Source organism: Cetorhinus maximus, chromosome 16, assembly GCF_964194155.1.
Source record: "Cetorhinus maximus chromosome 16, sCetMax3.hap1.1, whole genome shotgun sequence".
NCBI lineage: Eukaryota > Metazoa > Chordata > Chondrichthyes > Lamniformes > Cetorhinidae > Cetorhinus > Cetorhinus maximus.
The window spans coordinates 14,084,328-14,104,779 of record NC_135894.1 but is presented as its reverse complement, the minus strand read 5'-3'; the positions used below and the strand labels follow the sequence as shown (position 1 = coordinate 14,104,779).

General features: G+C 40.9%; 1 protein-coding gene and 1 long non-coding RNA gene across 7 annotated transcripts in view; one reads left to right on the top strand and one right to left on the bottom strand.

Annotated features, from left to right (window-relative positions):
* Positions 1-6,576: 6,576 nt before the first annotated feature.
* Positions 6,577-7,233, bottom strand: LOC144691373 (uncharacterized). Of its 3 annotated transcripts, none has more exons than XR_013579116.1 (3): positions 7,208-7,233; positions 6,817-6,919; positions 6,577-6,710 (listed from the first exon to the last, which is right to left on the bottom strand). It is a non-coding gene; the product is annotated as an uncharacterized LOC144691373 (long non-coding RNA). The 3 variants fall into 3 exon arrangements; XR_013579115.1 differs by having other exon boundaries at positions 6,817-6,922; positions 7,212-7,233; XR_013579114.1 differs by having other exon boundaries at positions 7,212-7,233.
* Positions 7,234-18,550: 11,317 nt separating this feature from the next.
* The window catches only part of LOC144691371 (polycomb protein SCMH1), a 166,526-nt gene continuing 164,624 nt past the window's right edge, over positions 18,551-20,452 (top strand). For all 4 annotated transcript variants that reach the window (XM_078559409.1, XM_078559408.1, XM_078559407.1 and 1 more), the window contains exon 1: positions 18,551-18,667. The gene's annotated coding sequence lies outside the window, so the exon portion shown is untranslated. The remainder of the gene's footprint in view (positions 18,668-20,452) is intronic.

Genomic DNA, 20,452 nt, shown 5'->3' with positions numbered 1-20,452 from the left:
CAGTGCTGATGGGCTGGCAAAAGAAACTCTGATTGTTAGAGGTGCTGTCATGGAGAATGCACCAGGGAACAGTTAACTGCCAAGCTTTTGTTTACATTCAATCCTTTTTATTTTCTTACTTTCACAATCTACAGGACAACATTTCCTATTCTCACCTATCGGAAATACCATGAAATCAGCAGCACTAGAATATCTACCGGGAAGATTAACATGTGACTAACTTAATTGACTAGCTTAATTTTCTTTTGGGTCATCTAATGATGGGTACTTAATTATGCACTTATCTAGATTTAACTTTCTTAATGTTTTATATGTCTTTAAAACATTCTGTACTTTAGGGTGTTTCATTGTAGTGCTATCCACACATCAAAACTAGAATCTGAACTAGCCTGAGTGCACAATCAGTTAAAGTAACCGATTAAACTTCACAAGTGCCCTCTCTTTTCTTCAGATATAACAACATCTTTCTGTGGAGACTGAGTACAATTAACTGGAATAGAAGTAACACTCACTAAATGGGATTGTTGATTTATAGTTATTCCAGATTTACTTTTCTCAATTTCTAAACCGATATATTCAAAAGCCCATAAGCTTGACTCCCAATTTTAAATTCTACTGTCATCTTATTAATGACACATTTTTCAAATTCTGTAGTACCACCCCATGAGAAATGATCAACATGCATCATGAAGATCTCTGCAAGTTTTCCTTCAAATACCAATAAAACATTAAACAGGATCTGCTATCAGCTCAACACAACTTATTTTCAGAAACACAGATCTCATTGAAAAATACCATCCCTTGGAGGAATCATTCAGATGGTGGATGCATTTGTTTGGTTTCCATAATTTTCCTTTTTCATCTGCTACCTCTTTGGGTGGTTTCAGAAATAATTCTCTCTGAAAAGTATCATCCTGCAAATGAAGCTTTTATGTCGATTGACCTATACTTCCTTGAATATAGTGGCCAAAAGAGCTAAAAAGACTTTTAAGATTTTTTTTCAGCTGTGGGAGAATTCAATCTAACATCAGTATCACCCAGTCGCTTTTCAAAACCCCTAGCAACCAGCATCAGTTTAACTTTATAAGTCCCATTTGCACAATTTTTTTCAGCACAAATCAACCTATGTGACAAGGCTGGTTGACTATTATCTTGTATATCAAAATAAACTCCAAATTCTCGGCAACCATCTAATTGCCTTTGTTTTGCCTCTCATTATTTTATCTTAGTAGTGTCCTAGGTCCAATCATCTTCAGGGGTGTTTCATCAATGACCTTCCCTCTATTATAAGGTCAGAAGTGGGGATGTTTGCTGATGATTGCACAATGTTCAGCACCATTTTTGACTTCTCAGATACTGAAACAGTTCGTGCTGATATGCAGCAAGGCCTGGACAATATTCACACCACACAAGTGCCAGGCAATGATCATCTCTAACAAGAGAGAATCCAACTGTCTCCCCTTCGGCATTCAATGGCATTACCATTGCTGAATTCCCCACGACCAACATCCTGGGGGTTACCATTGACTAGAAACTGAACTGGACCAACTATATAAATACTGTGGTTATAAGAGCAGGTCAGAGGCTGGAATTCTGAGGAGAGTAATTCACCTCCTGACTCTCCAAAGCCTGTCTACAAGGCTCAAGTCAGGAGTGTGATGGAATACTCTCCACTTGCTTGGATGAGTGCGGCTCCAATAACACTCAAGGAACTCGACACCATCCAGGACAAAGCAGCCTACTTGACTGGCACCCCATCCACAAACATTCAAGCTCTCCACCCATCGACACACAGTGGCAGCAGTGTGTACCATCTACAAGATACACTGCAGTAACTCACCAAGGCTCCACCAACAGCACTTTCCAAACCCACGACTTCTACCAGCTAGTGGGGCAAGGACAGCAGATACATGAGGATATCATCACCTGCAAGTTCCCCTCCAGGCCACACACCATCCTGACTTGGAACTATATTCCTAACAGCACTGTGGGTGTACCTACACCACATGGACTGCAGCAGTTCAAAAAGATGGCACACCACCACCTGCTCAAGGACAATTAAGGATGGGCAATAAATGCTGACCTAGTCAGCGATGCCCACATCTCATGAAAAAAATTCCTCAAGTTTGCTGGCAGCTACCAAAACTTCATGATCATGAGGACTTCTGCTTTTAGTCCTGTCACAAGGCTGTTCTGTGGCATGTCTATTCGAGCCATGGCCTCTGCTTACACATTTATGCCTGTCGGGACTGCCAAAGCGAAATCTCCCTCCTGCACTATAGGAGACTCTTTCTCCAGAAGGCAATAATTTTCTGACACAGGAGTTACTTCTGGACTCAGTATCGGGAAGAGTGTGCATAGCTAGAATGAAGGAAGGACAAAGGAGAGGTTTATAAATGCAGAATTTTAAAATCAATGCATGGGAGAGGAATTAAGGTCAGTGAGGATAGGGTTGGACATCATCTCAAGATCAACCACTACCCCCAGGGATACTTACTATTGGATTCTATCTGAGGAAGCACCTGAGCACTTGAGTTGAAAAGATAATTTGCCTCCGAGCCTGTAGCAATGAAACTCTTGCTTATAGAAGATCAAAGACTGATCAAATTGAGTTGTTTAACATGATTAAAGGATTGATAGGACCTATTTCCTTTGGTGGGAAGTCCAGAACAAAGGGGCAAAGTCTTAAGAGTTAGAGCCATGCCATTCAGGTGTGATGTCAAACATCTTCACACAAAGGAAAATGGAAAATTGAAACGTTCTCGCATAAAAGCTCTTGAGGATAAGCCAAATGAACATTTCAAAAATGAGACTGATCAATATTTGTTAGGTGAAGGTATTAAGGTTGATGAAACCCGGGTACGTAAATAGTGTTAAGATACAGATCAGCCATGATCTGAGTGAATGGAAGAACAGGCTCAATGGATTGAATAGCATACTCCTGTTTCTATGCTTCTATGATTCAGCCACAGGAGGAACTTAAAGTACAGTCTCAAGCAGTTGTCCTGCAAACCTTTCCATCGTCTACACAAGAGGCACTTAGCTTTCGCACTGCTCCTTCCCTAATAGCACATTCGAAACCAAGAGCCTAAGCAAACGGTGAGTTCAGAAAAAAATTCACCCTGCCATTCTAGTGCAATATGATAGAACACTAATCTTTATGATGAGGCACAAATACCTGAGCTTTCTAGATCGTTTACATTTCACAGTGAACCTGAATTCTTCAATCCTCAAAGTTTTAATCCAGATGATTACAATGCATTTTGGAAAGCACTTTATTGCTAAACACTGATTAGGAGGAAATTTGAACTGCATTGTTATCTATTTGCTTTTAACCTCTGTCCTGTTACTTACTTTCTATTTTCTCTTTTGGTTTCAATTTTCTCCAGTGCAAACAAAGCCATAAACAGAATAGGTTAACTTTTTCAGTGCTGAAGCCAATTTGTTTCTGCACCGTGGCAGCTGGAGAGACTGAGACAGGAGTTCTCATTAAATGAATAATGTGGGTTTATTGAGGTTGCTTACGGAATCACTAAGACACTGAATTCACTGCCACTAATGGGAGAGAATAATCTTTTACATTAATTTCAAATGGAATATGATTCCTGACATTTTTCCAATGATCCCATTTTGCAGGCAGGCTAAGTATAGACCATGTTCACACCAAGTAAGGTTACAGGTATACGGGAACAAATATTTTTCAAAATTTGAACAAAAGTATTATTTTTCCCAAGAACTATTCTTAAATGTTTTCCAATTTTTATTGTTCTAGCTTTAAAAAGAAAATTGTGGTTAAGACATGATCAGGTTTGACTGTGATGTCCTAAAATGTTTTGAACAGCTGCCAACACTGCATTTGCAGGGGGGCCTTACACGAGTATCATAATCAGTTCACTGAGGTTCCAGAGGCCAGAACCCAGTATGAATCAGTATCTTCAGAAAAGGAAAGGGGAAAATTGTAGAAGGAAATGGTTGCTCAAAAGGTATGTTGCTCCTTTATGAATGCCTGTTGGAAATTTGATCATTTTTGCATGAAATTCATTTAGCAACTATCAGTCACAAGATTTTCATAGAATGCCAGAATTATTCTTGCAAGAATGTGACAATTAACACTGTGTCCCCTGCCAATGCAAGATGGCAGCCAATACAGAATACAGCCTCCATATCCTCCGTTTGCAGCTCTGGGGCTTCTCCCAGTTGGACCTTATTTGGATCCTAAAGCCGACCACCCAGTTAATAGGCCCGTGGCAGGCGGGCGGGCAGTCAGGGTGCGGCCTCCCCACAGCTTGTCCCTAGGTGTGTCTTGCATTACTTAACCCAAGTTAGAATTATGATCTCGTTACATGATGGGCAAAATGGCCTCTTTCTGTGCTGTAACCATCCTACGATTCTATATTGTTGAGCAGTACAGCACTATGTGCTGCTTTAGATCACAGTGGAATATGATGGCCAAAATGGGAGCGAAGGTTATATACATGACTATGAACTACACACACTAAGGAGAAACTAATTTACCAATTGAAGAATGTATTCTCCCTTGGAGTGGAAACCACATGCTGGTTTCCGCATAGTTTATTTTGAGGACAGAGCCTCATTAACATTGAGCTGCAACCAGAGTTTGAATGCCACAGGGCAAGCTGCAAACATCAGGCAACCTAGTCAGCTTCCCATAAGGAAGGTTCCTGGAGATGGAGGATAGGAACCCAAAGTGTAGAAGTGGGTATAGGAGCTAAACTGGCACTGATCCACAAATACAGAAGAGGAACTCTGCTTTGGCTGAAGCCTGCCTGGCACATGTTCCGCCCAGTTCAGTCCGGAAATAGAAATCTGGGTCCCATTCAAGTCAAGGGGCTCAGAATTCAATTTTAAAAAGCATTTCCCTTATTCCAAGGTTCTCCCCAGTCATACCAGTGGTAGACCACAGCGTGGAGTTAGGATTTACAAATTTTTATTCATGTGGCAGGGGACGCAGTTAGTTTGATGTTGAGGTTAACAATCCATTTATAAATGCATACGGACTCGAAACGTTAACTGTATTCCTCTCCGCAGATGCTGTCAGACCTGCTGAGTTTTTCCAGGTATTTTTGTTTTTGTTTCAGATTTCCAGCATCCGCAGTTTTTTGATTTTATATAAATGTGTGCATGTTAATCTTGTGATTTGTCAAATTTACATTTGCTTCTGTGTTTCTTTCTATATATTCCATTGTTGCCTAGATCTGATTGGTCCCGTTTACTACCATGCATTACTACTCATGTGGCTACTAGGAGCCAACCTCCCAAAATGCCAGCCCAATGCCACCAGCCTCCCTAACCCACAACAGCTTTGTGACCGACCAGCCTCTCTGCTACTTCATGGCTGGAACTATCCACTCCAGCCCACTTTCACATATTTCACTTTGCACACTGTCCTGCATACAATGGGATACATAATATTATTTCTGTTGCAATCAGAAGATGGGCGTCTGGAGTCTGGGATCAGGTGTCTGTGGAAAGAAAAAGAGAGACAAACAGAAAGGAAGAAAAAGACAGACAAGATAGAACAGTGAATGAGAGAATGACATATAAAAAGGCAAGAGTTTCAGTGTATTAGGCTTCTGAAGTGAAAGACAGAAAGAGGGAAAATAAACAGAGAGACAGAAAAAAACAAGAGAAAACGAGGTTGCCTCATTGCCATGCAGCAATGTTAAAAAGCAGGAAGTATGCTAGATAAATAGAAAAGGGTGAATGAGACTAGACAAACATAATAAGCCTTACTTTTTAAGCCAAAAACATAAAATCCTGGAAATGCTCTGCAGGTCTGGCAGTATCTGTGGGGAGATAAGCAGAGTAAACATTTCAGGTCAAAAGATTTTTAAAAACCTTATCAATGAGCAATGCCGTAAGAGATCAACAAGAAACTTTCAGTCTTTAGTTGCAAATGTACTAAATGCTGCTTCAATAGACAGCATTGATTACTGCTGCCTATCAGATCACAAAGTACTACTAAGGTTTCAGGCCTTCCTTCACTTGTGCAAAGGAAGCACCATTATTCACTCTCGTTTGCAGTATCTTTTTTATAGTTGTTAAAAAATGACTATAGTCTACATGGCCAAATGTGTATCCTGCACAGCATGAAGTCAGGTATTAATCGTTTATCAATTTTAATGTATATTGTATTGAACAATAACTCAGCATTGAAATTAATAAACAAGGCAATGGGATAATTATATAAGGTACACCGGGAGGTCAAAACAGTTTGGCTAACTGATCAATTCAGATGTGATGTTGGAATAAATAGCTTTCAACTGCCATACCTTAAGGTCCCACATTTCGTACAGACAGCATTGGAGCATGTTTATAAAGACTTGGTTAAAAAGATTATACTTACGAATTTAATCAGTATCAGGGTGAATTGAAAAGTGTGGTTCCGACAGCTTTACATCTGACATGTGCACCCCATTCCTGTGAATTCTGTTGGCCAACTAAATGCAAACTAATTTTAGGTATTTGTTTACTGAGTTTTTGACACATGTATACATTCCAGTTCAGACCAGACCTGAAAAATTTCATTCACCAATAAGCCTGGGGCTGAAAACAAAGCAGTTTAACAATTAATAGACAACATCAACATGTTTTTCTCTCCATCTCAAGCCCTTCATTTTCTCTTTCTTAGTTTGTCTGCACGTACTTCTTTGTCGTCTGTCCAACTCTTCTTTGCCCAAGCAATAAACCTGCCAACCAAACCAAAGGCAGATAATTTTTATCTTTGCTCTTTTCCAATATCACATGACAAGCATTTTAGCAGCAGCCTGTAAATATTATGAGAAGTACTCTCACTTTATTTTCTTTGGTTTCTGCCTTCCTGAAGCTGAGGCTGTTGCTGGGGTACAATTCTTCGAGAACAAGTAGTCCTCCAGTGCCTCAGGCAAGTGGCCATTTGCTGCTTCAAACAGATGTGTAAACATTAAGGCTGAGAAATTTGATCACACTGTGCCCCTTTTGCAAGCATAAAACGAGCATCTAATGATCTAGTATATTTCAATTTGCACCAGGAGGAACGCATCGCCAACAGACAAGAGTGAAGCAGGACGAGACCCCAGGGTCTAAGGTGTCACAGATTGCACTTAGACTAATTACAAAACTCCGAGCTTTAGAGTCACAGCTGCTAGAAGGCATTATTTGAAAGGCACATATGCAAACACATGCTCAGATATGCAGAATTAATTACCTACTTTGATTCAGTTGCAGAGATGCTATTAAGCCTCATATTTCAAAACGGTCCATGAATATGATAATATCTTTGTTTTGATGAGAAGAATACTAGTACCTTGAGGCAGTATGTTTGGCTGAGCCTGTGGACAACTTTATAACTGGCAGTGGACCTGCTGGCTGGAAAATCTAGGCCTTCATTTTAATAAGTTCCATGGGAGAACAGAAGTGCAGTTTGATGTTCTGAGTTTCATCTTCACCTATATATTTATTGGGCAAGATCAGGCATGAATATAAGCAGAAAATGCTGAAATACTCAGCAGGTCAGGCAGCGCCTGTAAGGATGGAAATAAAGTTAACATTTCAGGTGACCTTCCAAAACAAGAATAGATAGATAGAAAAGTAAAAGCATGCCAACATTATGTTTTTCTAGAAAGATTTTGGGTATAGTAGTTCTGAAAGTAAGACATGCTCCACGAAGGCTAATGCAAACCAAAGCAAATAACCTTTTCTCAGCTAGAAAACAATAGCTCATCATTAGTTTCCAATTAATTTACTGATATATATCAGTCACTGAATGTTTCTCAATGAAACAGTTTAGAAGGGTCATCTGAGTTCAGAGAGAACTGCACTCATTTAATTGTCATACTCTCTAATTATTTGTCACTGATATTTCAAAAAGAAATAAACTTGAATTTATATTTTACCTTTCATGATCACAGGATGTCCCAAAGCACTTTACAGCTACTGAAGTGCTTTTTGAAGTGTAATCATTGTTGTAATGTAGGAAGCGTGACAGCAAATTTGCACGAAGCAAGTTCCTACAAACAGCAATGTGATAATGACCAGAGTTTTGATTGAGGGATAAACATTGGCCAGGGCACCAGAGATAATTCCCCTGCCCTTCATCAAAATAGTGCCATGGAATCTTTTACGTCTACCTGAGGAGGCATATGAGGCCTCAGTCTAACATCTGATCCAGAAGACAGCACCTCCAACAGTACAGCACTCCCTTAGTACTGCCTTGATTTCTGTGCTTAAGTCCTGGAGTGGGACTTGAACCCACAAGTGGTGAGTGCTACCAACCGAACCACGGCTGATGCTCAAATGCTTGATTTTTATTTTGAAATTTTAACTTAGTCTTGCATCAATTTTTTCTGATTTAATCATGTAACATTCCACACCTGATGAATAGTATTTTGATATTAAAACAGGAAAAGAGAAAGCATATTCTAGTCAAATCAATATATATTCTGATCCACTCCAGGATGGATTGAATCCTTTCCTGCACACAGTGCTGTTGAATTTATATTATCTACATCCTTCAGTGGATACTGCTAGCCACTCCTTCAAACCAATAAAAGAACAAACCATGCCAATAATCTGAGGAATCATCAGCAACTCCTTAGAAACATTTCCTCTTTCAAGAATTTATACTACCAATTCCAAATGCCAAATTGCTGTGAGCTATAAAACAGGATCCGTGTCTTTCAATGGTACTTAGTCTAGCTTCCACAATTAACAAGACTTTGGAGGCTGAAAACATCAATATACTGCATTGACCCCCAGTGCAATTCTTTGATGGTTGAACTAAGGTTTTGAGTTAAGGGAGTAATTCTGGCTATTACTTGGAAGTGAGGAAGCTGCTCATGATAAATTCAGGGAAAAATATTTGCAATATAATACTTTAAAAAAGAGATAAGTATTCCTCTGGTAATTCACAGATCAGCCCAACAAATCTGCCTATCTAAAATAAAAACAAATGAATCTGCCCTATCTATCTGCCACTAAATTTTCAATGTGAGAAATAGAATTTTGTAAATTCACAAATTATTTCCGTTTCTTAAAGAGCGAAAGTACAAGACTTCCTCCATCTAGTTTTCCTTCAGCTTTCAAGTTATCTGCTATTTAAGCATTTTCTTTTTGATGAATTGGACCTTATGCAGAATGATTAATTCCTGTACTATCAAGTATTTGGAGATTATATTCATGATCATTGATGGGATCATTGTGTTTTCTTTTTATAGATAAAAGCTTGACCTGTGTTAACAGTGGTGCAGTCTAAGCAGAAACATGATATTGCTCTGTGATTGCCATAGCATTGAGTATTCCTTCTGTCCAAGAATAGATTGCAAGAAATGAGAAAAAATTAAAAATTTGTTGATGAGCTAAAGCAAATCACAAGAAAGTTATGCAATGAAATTGCATTTATGTAGTGCCTTTATTGTAGTAAAATGTCCCAAAATGCTATGGAGGAGCAGTATCAAACAAATTTTGACATGGAACCATATAAAGAGATATTAGGGCAAATGACCAAAAACTTTGTTAAAAATGTAGGTTTGAAGGATCATGGTAAAGGAAGAAAGAGAAGTCGAGATGTATTGGGAGGAAATTAGGACTCGGCAGCTGAAGGCAATGGTAATGTGTAGGAGGCCAGAATAAGAGAAGTGCCGATATCTCACAGGTTTATAGGGCTGTAAGAGATTACAAAGAGAGGGAGGGGCTTGGCCATGGAGGGATTTGAAAGCAAGGCTTAAAATTTTAAAATTGAGGTGCTGTTTAACTGGTAACCAATGTAGGTCAGCAAGCAGAGGGGTGATGGGTGAATGGGTAAGTTAGGACACAGGCAACAGAATTTTGGATGAGATTAAATTTATGCAGGGTGAAAGATGGGAGGTCGCCCAGGAGTGTGTTGGAATAGTCAAATCTAGCAGTAACAAAAGTATAGATGAGGATTTTAGCAGTAGAGGAGCTGAGACAGGGGCAGAGCCGGGCAATGTTTTGGAGGCAAAAATTGTGTAAGTTCATCTTGGAGTCAAAAATGGCATCAAGGTTATGAACAGTTTGGTTCAGCCTCAAACAGTTGCCAGGGAGAGGGATGAAATTGGTAGCTAGGTAACAAGAGTTTGTGGAAGGGACTGAATGCACTGACTTCGATTTTCTCACTATTGAGTTGGAGGAAATTTTTGCTCATCTGGTACTGGGTGTCAGACAAGCATGCCTTCCAATTTTGAAGCAGTGAAGTGGTCGAAAGAGTTGGTGGTGAGGTAGAGCTCGGTGTGGACAGCATACACGTAGATCCTAATGCTTTGTTTTGGATGATGTTGCCAAGCATATCATGTAGATGCGAAGGAAGAGGTGAGGGAGGGAGTGAATACTGGAATATTAAGAAAATTAGTATGAGCTCCAGATTAGAACAACTATGGCCTTGCAGTGGAAGGCAAGATTTAGAAGTATCAATCCAGCACTCTGACAGAAATGATTCGAACAGATACATTTTCTGCATAGGTGCATTGCTGCTGGTTTATACTGTAGCAGAACTATGAGTAAAGGATGCAGGAAGTGAATGATTCACACAACAAACTACCCTACTAAGTGGATCTAACACATTAGAATTTTCTACCCAGCAAATTCACTGTAGATTAAACATGAATTTAACCTTCCCTATGGATAGTACCTTGATGTGGCGGGAATAGGGCTAGTGTAATCCTATGACTTTGAGAGCATGCCTGAAGTATAACTCATGGTAGGGTTACCCAAGCCAATGAGGTTGAAAAACAGGAGTCAGACTAAAGGCAGTTCCACCAATCGTCCTAGTAGAGGGTTGTGAGTTAAGAGGATAACCTAAAGAGAAACAATGCACAAATAAGCAAGTCTGTTACAGACTTGCAAATACAAACACCAACTGTGGAAAATCAGAATTTACTAGATGTTAGACAAGATGACACTTCGATTTGCCAGGATCTCAATTGGACAAGTACATAAATGTCACTGCATCATATTAGGGAAGGGCAAGTACTTATTAGAAGAGTTAGTTACTGAGAGGATGCCCCAGAATTCAGTTTTGGGACAACTAATATTTATAAATAATATAAATGGTGGATTCAGAAATATGATATGAAGTTCACAATTACAGATGATACCAAATGAGGAGCAACGGATTTGGAGGAACAAGCTGAGAAATCACAGAATGAGTTGGCTAAAATATGTGAGTGGAGAATGATGACAGCTGCCAGATGTCCTCCGTCCATTAAAAACTTATAGTGAAATGTTAAAATCATACTTCGTTATAATAGAAACAGAAATTTAGAAAGTGGTAGACATTCTAGACACTTTTAGAAAAATTTAATTGCATCCACAATTGATTCTGGAATTCCTTATGATTTTGAAAGTGAATTATTCATCCCTTTCACTCATTTAACATCAATAATGTTCCCTTGTTTGCTGTGTTAATTTTGACCTTGCAGAGGCTTGCACCAAGAATGCATCATGAGTAATACTTAAAATGCTACTTCAGCAGCATTTAAACTGATTATAAAATATCCTATGCGAATGTAGAGCAAACCCTGGGAATTTGTAAGAAATAAGAAAGAATGTCTGAATGATTGAATGGTAGATAGGGCAAAAACTTGTTGGTTGAATTATGTTAGAGCGAGGGTAAGTATCGAGAGGGTTGCCCTAGAATTCTGTTTTGGAGCAACTAATATTTCTAAAGTATAAATGATGGATTCAGAAACATAATATGAAGGACAAAATTACAGATGATACCAAACTAGGAGGAACAATGGATTTGAAGGAACCAGCTTAGAAATTACAGAATGAGTTGCATAAACATTTAAGTATGGAGGCTATATCAAACAAAATTTGCTGCAGCTAAGTGTAAAGTACTGCACATTGCAATAAAATATAAGTGACACGGTGCTCCATGAATGGTGTTGAAATTGCCAAGTACGAAACTGAAAGTCACTGGGGAGTATCATTGCAGACTTGATTCTCAACATATCCACCAAAGTAAAGCACCAATCAACAAAAGCAAAAGGTGTTAAACTATGTGACCTGAAATGTGCAAGTCAGAGTAGATTGTGGCCAAACTTAATAATGGCCAAACCATGTGCAATTCTGATTCCTGAGACACAGGGTAACCTTTAGGTGCTGGAGGCAGTGCAGAGAAGCCACAAGACTGGTTCCTAGTGCCAAAGAGCTAAACTATGAGGGGGAAAAAAGGAAGACTTCATTTATACGCACTTTTCACGACCAATGGACATCTCAAAACACTTTTCAGCCAGTTAAGTGCTTTTGTAGCATATATACTTGTTACATAGAAAATGTAGCAATCAACATGCACACAGCAAACTCCCACAGACAGCAATGTGTTTTTTTTATTAATTCATGGGGTGTGGGCATTGCTGGCTAGGCCAGCATTTATTGCCCGTCCCTAATTGCCCCTGAGAAGGTGGTGGTGAGCTGCCTTCTTGAACCGCTGCAGTCTATGAGATATAGGTACACACACAGTGCTATTAGGGGGGGGGAGCTCTGGATTTTGACCCAATGACAGTGAAGGAACGGCAATAAATTTCCAAGTGAGGGTGGTGAGTGGCTTGGAGGGGAACTTCCAGGCGGTGGTGTTCCTATGTGTTTGCAGCCCTTGTCCTTCTAGATGGTAGCGGTCGTGTGTTTTGAAGGTGTTGTCTAAGGAGGCTTGGTAAGTTCCTGCAGTACATCTTGTAGATGCTACACACTGCTGCCACTGAGAGTTGGTGGTGGAGGGAGTGAATGTTTTTGGAATGGGTACCAATCAAGCAGGCTGCTTTGTCCTGGATTGTGTCAAGCTTCTTAAGTGTTGTTGGAGCTGCACTCATCCAGGCAAACTCCTGACTTGTGCCTTGTAGATGATGGACAGGCTTTGGGGGAGTCAGGTGGTGAGTTACTTGCTGCAGGATTCCTAGCGTCTGACCTGCTCTTGTAGCCACAGCATTTATATAGCTAGTCCAGTTCAGTTATGGTCAATGGTAATCCCCAGGATGTTGATAGTGCAGGACTCAGTGATGGTAATACCATTGAATGTCAAGGGGCGATGGTTAGATTCTCTCTTGTTGGAGCTGGTCATTGCCTGGCGAGAATGTTCCTTGCCATTTGTCAGCCGAAGCCTGCGTATTGTCCAGATGTAGTAACTGTAGCTACAGTCACTACATTCCTTAAAGCTACAATTACTACACCAGGTCTTGCTGCATTTGGACAGGGGCTGCTTCAGTATCTGAGGAGTCATGAATGGTGTGGAATATTGTGCAATCATCAGTGAACGCCCCACTTCTGATCTTATGATGGAAGAAAGGTCATTGATGAAGCAGCTGAAGATGGTTGAGCCTAGGACACTACCCTGAGGAATTCCTGCAATGATGTCCTGGAACTGACGTGATTGACCCCCAACAACCACAACCATCTTCCTTTGTGCTAGCTATGATTCCAACCAGCGAACAGTTTTCCCCATGATCCCCATTGACTCCAGTTTTGCTAGGGCTCCTTGATGCCATGCTCAGTCAAATCCTGCCTTGATGTCAAGGGCAGTCACTCTCACCTCACCCTTGGAGTTCAGCTCTTTTGTCCATGTTTGAACCAAGGCTGTAATGAGGTCAGGAACTGAGTGGCCCTGGCAGAGCCCAAACTGAGTAAGTTGTCAGCCAGCAGGTTATTGCTAAGCAAATGCCACTTGATAGCATTGTTGATGATCCCTTCCATCACTTTACTGATGATCGTGAGCAGACTGATGGGACGGTAATTGGCCAGGTTGGATTTGTGCTGTTTTTTGTGCACAGGACATACCTGGGCAATTTTCCACATTGCTGGGTAGATGCCAATGTTGTACCTGTACTGTAACAGCTTGGCTAGAGGTGTGGCAAGTTCTGGAGCACAAAATTAAGTACTATTGCTGGAGTATTGTCAGGGTGCATTGCCTTTGCAGTATCCAGTGCCTTCATCCATCTCTTGGTTTCACATGAGTGAATCGAATTGGCTGGAAACTGGCATCGGTGATACTTGGGACCTCCAGAGGAGGCTGAGATGGATCATCCACTCGGCACTGCCGGCTGAAGTATGTAAAATGACCAGATAATATTTGTTTGTGATATTGACTGAGTGATAAATATTTGCCAGGTCACCAGGTATAACACCTCTGCTCTTCTTTGAAATAGTGCCATAGGATCTTTTCCATGCACCCAAGCAAGCAGGTGTGGCCTCATTTTAACATCAGATTTGAAAGCTGGCACTTCTGGCAATGCAGCACTCACTCAGTACTGCTCAGGAGTGGGAATTGAACTTGGTGCCTTTCAACCTGTGACTCAGAGGTGAGAGTTCTACCAACTGAGTCATGGCTGACACACAAACGTCTAAGAAGTTTGCAAAGAAGTTGTCTGAGAAGTCATCCTGTAGGAATATATAAGATAGTCAAGGGAATGTGAGAGTACAACCAGCAGACACAGGTTCAAATGTGCAAAGGATAGTAATCAAAAAGTTCTTCACACAGAGCACTAACAACATGGACAGGGCTCTGGACAGAAGCAAAAAAAATCCTTGTATTTTTTAAGGAATACAGGGTGCTGAAATGCTGTGGTTTTAGGAACTGTAGATGAATGAATTATGAATGGCTTAATTCCATTCCTAATGTGTAACTAACAACAGCAACTTATATTCATATAGTACCTTTGACGTAATGAAACATCCTCAGACACTTCCCCAGGAGCATTATAAAATAAAGTATCACATTGAGCTACAAAGGAGATATTAGATCAGATGACCAAAGGCTTTGTCAAAGAGGCAAGTTTTAATAAATGTCTCAAAGGAGGAAAGTGAGGGAGAGAGACAGAGAGGTAAATGGAGGGAATTCCAGAGCTTGGGGCCTAGGCAACCCATGACCTCCAATGGTGGAGCAATTATGATTTTGAATACACAAGAGGCCTGAATTAGAGGAGCACAGATTGTAGGGCTAGAGGAGATTACAGAGATGGGAGAGGCAAGGTGATTTTAAAACAAGAATAAGAATTTTAAAATCAAGATGTTGTTTGACCGGAAGCCAGATTAGGTTGGCAGGCACATGGGTGAAAGGGGAATGGGACTTGCTGTGAGTTCAAACATGGGCAGCAGAATTTTGGATGATGTCAAGTTTATGGAGGGTAGAATGTGGGAGTTCAGCCAGGAGTGCATTGGAATAGTGTGAAGATGGGTATTATTTTTAAAATATTTTTGGGAATATGGTAGTATTCTCTAAAGAAGGCTGTGTGCGCATGTGTCCATGGGTAATTAAACTGAGGGGTAAGGTTAGTAAAGACAGCTTGTCTGTGGGAACTGAAAGATGAAAGGTAAAGGTGCTATATGCATGTATTTGTAATGAGAGGATACGGTGAAGTTGGAATTACAAGTAAATAAGCTGGGTTTTAAATTTTGCATTAGGTGATAGGTAAGGATTTGACTTTTCAGCTGCTAAATTTCAAAGGGAGTTTAAGGGACTTATACAACATATAAAGGTTTCATAAGTAAATAAGGGAAGGTTATTAAATTTTACTTGACCTGAAAGTGGAGACAATAGGAAGACATGAAATATTTTTATATTTTGGAAAAGTTGAGTTCAAAGAGGTGCTTAGGACAATAGAGTCTAGAATGAAAGGCACAAAAGATATTTAAGGGAAATGTTTAGTTGAGTTGGCTGTGTGGGGGAGATGTCCTGAGACCAGCTCTATGCTGAGAAAAGTTGTGAATTTGTAGCAGCCATCCAGTTTCAGGCCAGAGAAGTCTTTGCTTTCAGAAAGCAGTCTGTTTCTGAATTTCCTTCAGGTTTCCACAGCAGAGTGGAAGAGAATGAGAAGTCGTGTGGTATACATTATTAAAGTAACAACAGTTTTTGCCTTGGGTAATATTACTGGATTTTTATGGTTAAAAATCTATAAGGAAGCTGTTACCAAGTAGTTTACTTATGTGTTCTGACCAAGTGTGTGTTTTTGGGGGAATATTTTGTAAGACTGTTTCAACTGTGTAATTTTACTTGTGTGTTAAAGTTTTTTTTTCTTTTTGTTAATAAATCTTATCATTTTAGGATCCTAGAAATGTTACTGGGATTCTATGCTTCTGGGATCAGTAGTTTTCCCAGTGTTTTCAAATACAAGAAGTTATGATCAGCAAGACAAGTTTCCTTCTGGAATTTGGCTTGTTCAGCGAATAACATCGGCTGCGGTCATAACAATAGTCAAGTCTAGAGTTAACAAAGGCATGGATAAGGGTTTCAGCAGATGAGCTAACAGGCTGAGCAATGTTACAGAGGTGGAAAAAAGCAGTCTTTGAGACGGCATGAATAGGAGGTTGGAAGCTCTTCACAGAATTAAATGTGATGCCAAGGTTGCAAATAGACTGGCTTAATCTCAGACTGTTGCCAGGGAGAGGGATGGAGTAGGTTATGAGGGAGCAGAATTTGGAGCAGGAACTGAAAACAATGGTTTCAGTTTTCACAATATTTAATTGGGGAATATCTTGTAATCTGATTCACCAAACCTCAACTAATTGATATCCAGCAGTTGGACACAGAGCTATAATACTCGTGCTGATTTTACCAGACGCTCACCAGCAAATAAAGTTTCCTTTGGGTGGGTGGGGTCAATTAATTTATCATTAGATATTTTTACCATACAATTTTTCCCCCTGGTAAACTCTGAAAATAGATTTACACAATTAATACATTTTATTATTCCATTAGAAGTGGGTTTTATTTTGATAGTGGTGTAAAAATATCATTTTTCGATTCCTTTCTGGAATAATTTTGAAAATATTCCGATGTGACATAATTTTTTTTAATCATTCATGGGATGTTGTCTTCGCTGACCAGCATTTATTGCCCATCCCTAGTTGCCCTTGAGAAGGTGATGGTGAGCTGCCTTCTTGAACCGCTGCAGTCCATGTGGTGTAGGCACACCCACAGTGCTGTTAGGATGGGAGTTCCAGGATTTTGACCCAGCGACAGTGAAAGAACGTTGAGATATTTCCAAGTCAGGATGGCGAGTGACTTTGAGGGGAACTTCCAGGTGGTGGTGTTCCCATCTATCTGCTGCCCTTGTCCTTCTAGATGGTAATGGTCATTGGTTTGGAAGATGCTGTCTAAGGACCCTTGGTGAATTAAGTGCTAGCCTGGTGCAGACTACTCAAACTTAATTGAAACATCTTTATTGCACCAAATGTCTGTTAAAAGTAAGCTAATTCTTGCTGTACTCAACTTTTACCTTTGTAAAAGAACTGAAGTACAGTGCAGTTCGGAGCCATAAAGTGGCTTTTTACAAGCTGGGTCAAATGTGTAAAACCTATTTCCTAATATAATTTATTTTTCAAGATTTTGTACTCATTAATAGGTTACCCATCACAAAACAAACTAGTTTCAGACCAAATTACACATTGCGTTAGTTCAACATTAATTGGGCTTGTCACATAAAGCATACTTGAAAAAAGAACAAATGATTATCTTTTTGCTTTTTGTTGTTCATATTTTCACACAATATTGTTTAATCAGTGATTGTTAGTTACCTTCCTCACTGAGTTCCACATTGTGATGGAAACTGAGGCGAAGCCTAAATTGTTTGTTTCCTTGACTGAGACAACCAAATTGTATATTTACTCTTAGATCAGATTGGTTAATTTATTAGCAGGTCGTTTCTTTGATCTAAAGAACTGACTTATTCTATTGTGAAAGCGTAAATATGCAAGCCGCTTCTTGTTGCGATTGACTTTCTGGAAATTAAAATATGCATTTAGTGCATTCTATTTGCCGTCTATATGCATGAAGTATCGTTGGATTTGTTAGGGCAGCCTCTTACGTGAATCAGAAAGTTCCCTGATAAATTATCAAGGAAAGAGAAAATCTGAAAGTTTTCCAAAAGCATTGTTTTCATCACCCCTCAAGAGTTAAACACTGAATATTTGAGGCAGGAAATCAAGCAGAATTTGAGGTGCAACATCAGAATTTAGTGAGATTAACTTGAACAATTCACGAAGCTTTGTGCTAATTCGAAGAGAATTTGCTTGCGTTGTATGAAACGGCATTCAATCCATAAAACAGTCTACAGTACTGCAAGTAGAGTAGTTGTTAGCCACCGTGACAGATTTCTGTAAAGGGAGAGCATAATAAAAGGTACAGCTTCTGAATCAATTAAAACAAAAGGCTGCTCGGTTGGACTCCTGAAAGAGAACACGGTACAAAAGAAGTTAAGATTGTAACAAAAGCAAATATATCGGTGACATTCCATGACTAACGCACATTATTTAAGCAACGCTATCGTTTCAGCTGTGCATTTTAATTCAGACTTTTGTGTTTAGTCGCTAATTGTCTGATTCCACGTTAACTAAAATGCAATCATCAGTTGTGTACATGGCAGGATGCAGCTGCAACCCAGAAAGAAAAAGAGTTGCACGGGTTGGAAATCCGGCCAAAGTATCTGATAGAAGTGCACTCAAAACGTAAGGTTTTGTTGTGCTGGAATTAATCCAAACCTGCCTCCTCAGTCAGACACTGCGCTGTGTAGTGGCGGTACGTCAGGCTCGCTCCCTCCCCGCGGACTGAGTCATCCGTGCACGCGATAGTCCTGACGTCGCGGTCACGCAGCGGAACATGGCGGCTCAGTAGACGCTGCTATTGCGGAGCTGAGCGGCTCTCAGCGCTTTTCCACTGCAGGTGAGTGAGGGTTGCGGGGGGCGGGGGGGGTGGGGACTGGGACTATTCGGTTGAGCGGTGGCTGGGTCCGTGGAGATGGCCTTCCCCTTCCCCACCTCTTCTCGCGGTGGCCGGGTGAGCCGCATGTCTTCCCCGCCGCCGATATTAGACAGTGAGCTCCAACCGCCGATGCTGGCTCGCGCCGGGCTGGGAGGAGGAGGAGGCGGAGTGGCGCGCGGCACGGCGCAGCTCGAGCCCCCGGACCTGCGCCCTGGGCTGGCGGGCGGGGGACCATCAGCCTCGCGCCTCGCTCGCGCCCTGCCCCCACCGCCCCGGGCCGGCTCACCTGTCGGCTCCTTCACTCCAGGTCGCGCAGGAGCCGGGAGCTTCAGCCAACAGCAAAAAAAAGGGAGCAACTGCAAGATGGGGATTCCAGTGGCAGTCCTGACGGAGCATGTTGGAGGGGGATACTGAAGCTGCGGGTTCCTCCAATGCACCGCTGCTGAATCCTTGCTTTGTTTCCAGTTTTACTTCAGTTTTCTTTCTAATCTCTTTATCTTCTCAAGGCATCGTGCCCCCACCTGCAACCGCCTTCTTTATTTTCCATTTTGTTCATCTCCTTCCCCTCCTCCTCCTTTCCGCCTCCCGCAAAATGCTCCTTTTTCCGCCGCCAGTAACCGATTGACAAGTGTTTTGAAAGTTGTGCAACTTTTCCAGTTACAGGTGTGCGTTTCGGACTCTGCAGATGTGGATTAGGGCAGGAATGAAATACAAAAAACCGTGCGTTTTAGTATTGTTTGCTGCTGTAGGTAGCGCCTTTTGGGGGCAGGTGTTTGGTTTCAGGTTCTTGGATGTATTTGATTTTGGTTACGGGCTTGGTTTGCTAGGATGGTAAGCATTTCTGAAGTAAAATCAATTAAGCCTACAACCCCCACCCATCCTCCCCATTCTAATGGTCAAACTTTTCCTCTTTTGTAAGAAACCATGCTTAGAAATGTTTCGTGCAATGCCTTTAATCACAGAATGGTTATAGCACAGAAGGAGGCCATTGGGCTTGTGATGTCTTTGCTGGCCCTCTGAAGGAGCAATTCACCTGGAGCCACTTGCCACCATTTCCTTGTTGCCTTGCACATTCTTCTCTTTCAGATAATTCAATTCTCTCTTGAATGCCTCAATTGAACCTGCCTCTACCACACTGACTACTTGGTGTGTTAAAACTTTTTCTCATGTCGCCATTGCCTCTTTTGCCATTACCCTAAATTTGTGCCCTCTTCTTTTCAGTACTTCAATGCGAACTGTTTATTCCTAAGTACTTTGTCCAGACCCCTCATGATTTTGAATACCCCTATCAAATCTCCTCTCAGCCTTCTCTTCAAGGAGAACAGTCCCAACTTCTCCAATCTGTCTGTATAACTGAAGTTCCTCTTCACTGGAACCATTCTCGGGAATCATTTCTGCATCCTCTCTTATGCCTTCACATCCTTGCTAAAGTATGGTGCCCACAACTGGATGTAATACTTCAGTGTTTATACAGGTTTAACTTCTTTGCTTTTGTACTCTATGCCCTTATTGATAAAGTCCATTATGCTTTATGAATTGCTCTCTCACCCTGTCCTCCTATCTTCATTGATTTATGCACCTGTATACCCAGGTGTCACTGCCCCTGCATCCCCTTTGGAATTGTACTATTTATTTTATGTTGTCTGTGTTCTTCCCACCAAAATTCACACTTCTCAGCATTAAATTTCATCTGCCACTTGTCCGCCCATTCCATTAACCTGTCTATCCTTTTGAAGCTCTATACAA